The sequence below is a fragment of the Malania oleifera genome, chromosome 5 (assembly GCF_029873635.1).
Source record: "Malania oleifera isolate guangnan ecotype guangnan chromosome 5, ASM2987363v1, whole genome shotgun sequence".
Classification (NCBI taxonomy): domain Eukaryota; kingdom Viridiplantae; phylum Streptophyta; class Magnoliopsida; order Santalales; family Ximeniaceae; genus Malania; species Malania oleifera.
The window spans coordinates 50,659,002-50,664,888 of record NC_080421.1 but is presented as its reverse complement, the minus strand read 5'-3'; positions in this window follow the sequence as shown (position 1 = coordinate 50,664,888).

Sequence of the window (5,887 nt, the reverse complement as noted above, 5' to 3'; positions counted from 1 at the left end):
TGTAAAAAGGCACCCTACCCCTCACATTTATATACACATATTTGCATGCTTGTATACACATTTGCATGCTTGAAGTAGACATATAAAAAAAAAAAAAAAGGAGAGATAAAGAGAAGAGAGAGATCTTGTATAAGATCGGTTCCAATATTTTGTACAAGGTTGGTTCTAAATCATCTTGTAATTCCACCTGAGATAGTGAAGTTTTGATCTCATCCGCCCATGGAGTAGGCATAGCCGAACAACGTAAATTTCCATCTCATCTCTACTTATTTTGTTGCATATTTTATAACATGTTATCAACACGAGACTCTAACTATCTGACATATATCTTTAAATCCTATTTAATTTATTTTTTATAACTTTTACTCCACAAGAATATAATATTCTTCAGAAGAGAATATTTCTTTTAGAGTGTAAAGAATATCAATCTCCATAAGAGATGGTAAATTATTACTCATTTTAATATTGTAAATTGGAATCATATTCTTGAAGAATACAAATTGAGAAAAATAAAATAATGCTTCTGAAGAAACATATTTAAGTACCCCAGGAGGGTGAAAATAATATTATATTATTATCTCAGTTTTATTTTAGTTTTTACAATTTTTTTTTTCTAAATTTCCTTATTATTGTTAATTTATTCACATGTTGATCCTAAGCAAAGTTGAATTTGTTTCCCTTGATATCAAAGGCAACAATTATTTATCATGTACTTTTAATGTTGATATTCATCTAAATGCAATGAACTTAGGAAGCACTATTTTAGATGGAAATAATGCATCCCTAGAAGATCGCGCAAAAGTTATGATCTTCCTCCGTCATTATTTAGATAAAAAATTAAAGACTACATACCTCATTTTTAAAGACCCCTTTATCCTATAGAAAAATTTAAAGGATAATTTGACCACCAAAAAACTGTGATTTTACCAAAAGGTCGATATGAATGGTTGTGCCCGAGGTTGCAAGACTTTAAAACAGTCGGTGAATAGAACTCAGCTCTGCATAAGATTAACTCAAAACTAAAATTATGTGGTGAAAATATTACTGATGAAAATATGTTATAAAAAAATTTTACTACTTTCCATCCCACTATTGTGCTCCTACAGTAGCAATATAGGGAGAGAAAATTTACTAAATTTTCTTAAATTATATTATGTCTTCTTGTCTCTGAGCAAAATAACGAGCTTTTAATGAAAAATCACCAAACTCATCCAACTGGTTTGACCCCATTCCCTGAAGTGAATATGAATACATCTCGTAGTTGAGGACGAGGTTGTAGGCATGGTCATGCACATGGTCATGGCCGTGGTCGAAATAATCACTAGTGTTGACATGAGGTTACAATCCTCTAAAAGAGGGATAACCCTTTGAAGAAGGATGACCCCCAGATTTGGGATAATGATCAAAATCAGTGACCCAAACATCATGAAAATGAATGCTACAGATGCAGAGGAAAAGGTCATTGGTTGCGTACCTGTCGTACGCTTAGGCACTTGGTAGATCTATACCAGACCTTTATAAATGAAAAGGAAAATAGTAAAGTAGAAATAAATTTTGCTAATTTTCTTACAAATCAAGACGAAAATAATGATCCAATATTTTAAGATATAAAGTAAGAAAATTTTGGATTTAAATAAATAAACTATCATATTTATTATTACTATGATCAATTATAATAATGAGTTTTATTGTTTCTAGGAAGAAACAAATTTTAAAAAAACTATCAACTTTATCTTCTAAATTGTATTATACAAAGATTAAAGCATTTGAATCATATAATGTCTTGGACTAGAAGTGCAATGACCCAAAGTTATTTATACTTTGACGTGATCGTCTTAGACATCTTGGGGGTGTAATGAAGCGAAGAATCATTGAGAATTCATATGGTCATCCACTAAAGAACCAGAAGATTCTTTTATCAAATGATTTCATGTGTACTGGTTGCTTTCAAGGGCAATTAATTATCAAACCATCTATTTCAAAAGTAAATCTTGAATCTTCCAGTTTCTTATAGAAAATTCATGATGATATATGCGGACCAATACATCCACCATCTGGACCATTTAAATACTTCATAGTCTTAATCGATGCATCTACTAGATGATCACATGTTTCTCCGCTTTCTACTCGTAATACTGCATTTGTTAGACTTCTTTCTCAACTGATTAGATTACGAGTTAATTTTCCCGATTATCCAATTAAATCAATTCGTTTGGATAATTCTAGTGAATTTGCATCCCAAACTTTTGATAACTATTGCATATCACTTGGAATAGATGTTGAACATCGCGTGGCTCATATCCATACACAAAATGATTTAGCTGAATCTTTTATTCAGAGACTTCAACTCATTGCTAGACCTATGGTTATGAGAACCAAATTGCCTTTATCTGTTTGGGGACATGCTATTCTTTATGTTGCATGTTTAGTTCATATAAAGCCAACTGCTTACAACAATCTTTCACCCATGCAATTAGTTTCTAGGCAACGACCTAATATTTCTTATTTAAGAACCACTGGTTGTGCAGTATATGTTCCTCTTGCCCCTCCTCAAAGAACTAAAATGGGTCATCAACGTAAGTTTGGTATTTATGTTGGTTTTGATTCCCCTTCTATTAGATATCTTGAACCTTTAACAGGTGATTTGTTTAAAGCACGATTTCAAGATTGTCATTTTGATAAAGCAGTATTCCCTACATTAAGGGGAACAAAATCAATGTCTGAAGCATAACATGAAATCACATGGAATGCCATGAGTTTATCTCATTTAAATTATCACACAAATCAAAGTGAACTTGAAGTTCAGAAGATTATACATTTGGAAGGGGTTGCAAATCAATTACCATATTCTTTTGCAGATACCAAGGCCATATTAAAATCTCATATACCTACTATAAATATTCCAGCATGTATTGATGTCCCTGAAGGACAACAGTCAGTTAATAAACTTAAATTGCAAGTTAAGCGTGGAAGGCATGTTGGTGCAAAAGATAAAATTTCCTGAAGGAGAAAATTGAAATCTGTAAACACTCCAGAAGAAATTACAGAAGTGGATAATTCCTTCAACATTCACAAACTCATTTCTTCTGAAAATGAAATCCCTATTATGGAACCTATTAAAAAGGAATCTCCTGAAGAAACATCCCTTGAAAAGGGACAAGTACTTGGAAATAATAATGCGATCTCAATTCATTACATAGGAGAATCGTGGGATAGAAATAAAGTTATTGTTAATAACACATTTGCATATGTAGTGGCAATTGACATTACCATAAGTAATGATGACATTACTAGAAGTAGTGATGACATTGTCAGAAGTAATGACATTACCATAAGTAATGAGAATCCTGAACCTAAATTTGTTAATGAATGTCAATATAGAAGTGATTTGCCAAAATGGAAAGAGACTATCACATCATAATTAAACTCTCTATCAAAAGGAGAAGTTTTTGGACCTGTAGTCTAGACACCAGAAGATGTCCAACATGTTGGATAAAAATGGGAATTTGTACACAAGTGAAATGAAAATAATGAAATTACTCAATATAAAACAAGGCTTGTGGCACAAGGTTTCTTAAAGAAACCCGGAATTGATTATGAGGAGACATATTCTCCCACAATAGATTGAATCACTTTCAGTTGGGCTAGTATTACTGAATGACTGAGCATGCATCTTATGGACGTAGTAACAACATACTTATATGGATCATTGGATAATAAAATCTATATAAAAATCCTTGAAGGATTTAAATTGCCTGAAGCAAAACCCAGAAATTTATAATCAATTAAACTCCAATGTTCTTTATATGGATTAAAGCAATCTGGATGCATGTGGTACAATCGATTATGTGAGTACCTTATGAAAAAAGGTTTCATAAATGATTCAATTTTTCCATACATTTTTATTAAAAGATTTGAATCTGAATTTACTATAATTGCTATTTATATTGATGATTTGAATTTAGTTGGAACTCCTAAAAAGCTCACTAAAGCTGCTAATTATTTAATGGTGGAATTTGAGATAAAAAATTTAGGAAAGACAAAATATTGTCTAGACCTACAGTAATTATATATGTACAAAGTTCATCCATTGGGATCTTCAATGATGGTGCGATCATTTGATGTTACGAAGGATCTATTTTGACCTCATGATGAGGGGGAGGAATTACTTGGTCGTGAAATACCATATTTAAGTGTTACCAGCGACACTAGAATGGAATTAAACGCAATTTGAGAGGTACATTTGATTTGGGTCTATTCTACTCATTTGATTCCAAATCTCAACTAGTAGGGTATGCAGATGCTCGATATCTATCTGATCCTTAATGCTAAATCTCAATCTGGATATGTATTTTTTTTTACTGAAAAACTGTTATATCTTGAAAATCAGTAAAATAGACGATTACGATAACATCCTCCAATCATTCTGAAATACTAACTATCCATGAAACTAGTAAAGAATGTGTGTAGTTCAGATCAATGATTTCTCATATACAAGCAAATTATGGTTTTCAATCAATCAAGAATATTCTAAGAGTTTTATATGAAAACAACGCTGCATGTATAGTTCAACTAAGAGGAGGATACACAAAAGGTGATAGAACAAAATATATCTCTCCAAAATTCTTCTATGCACATGAACTTCAAAAGAATGGTGATATAGATGTTCAACAGATCCGATCAAGTGACAATCTAACATATTTGTTCACCAAAACTTTGCCTACTACAACATTCAAAAAATTGGTTCATCTCATCAGAATGAAACATTTTAAAGATCTTAGCAGAAGGAGTTAATATATAGATAACATCCAAAGGGGAGTGTTAAGAAAAATATGAATGTCACCCCATCTTCCACCACTTCAATTTTTTCGCCCCAATAAATGTCTTGTTATCCATATTGCCCTATAAAAGGACACCCTACTCCTCACATTTATATACACATATTTGCATGCTTGTATACATATTTTCATGCTTGAAGAAAGTAGGCCTATAAAAAGAAAATGAGAGATAAAGAGAAGAGAGATATCTTTTACAAGATCGATTCCGATAGTTTGTACAAGGCCGGTTCTAAATCATCTTGTAAGTCCACTCAACATAGTGAAGTTTTGATCTCATCAGCCTGTGGAGTACGTATAGCAGAACCACGTAAATTTCTGTCTCATCTCTATTTATTTTCCTATATCTTTTATAACAATTTGGAATTATTTTCAAGCCTTCTGGGTTTATAAGCCAATATCTCTAAAAGAAATAAATTAACTATATAAATCCTAAGATGGACCACCACCACTTAACTTAAAACTTAAATAATAGGAACCTACTAAACTTATCATATAGAAGGACCACCCACAAACTTGTATTATCGACATTGTGTTTTCCTACAATTTTTCTTTTTTATCGCCTTAATACTAGTGAGTCAACATGGTCCAAGATAATCTAGGGAAGTTTAGAGCTCATAGAACAAATATTGATAATTTTGCTATTTACTTATGGGTTTTCTTGAATTTTGTTAGCCTCTCTAGAATTTATATTGAATTTTTTGACTATTTTTCTCTTACATGTGTAATGTTTTCTTTTGTAGAAAGATTTTTAAAATTAAAATTAAAAAATAGAAAAAAATTAATTTTAGAGCATGAAAGCCACACACAGTGCATGCACATCCACAAAATGAACAAACAATATCATTTTGATTTTAGGGGAAGAAAAAACAAAAAGTTAAAAATTAGGCAAGTGTGTGGATAAATATGCAACACAGCGTATGAACACATCCACATGTAGGATCCAAAGTGGCGTTATTTTGATGCATGGCCTTTTCAAAAAAAGAAAAAAAAAAAATACAAGCGCATAAGAAGCAAATATATAACAGATAAATTAAAAAAAATCAAAAGTT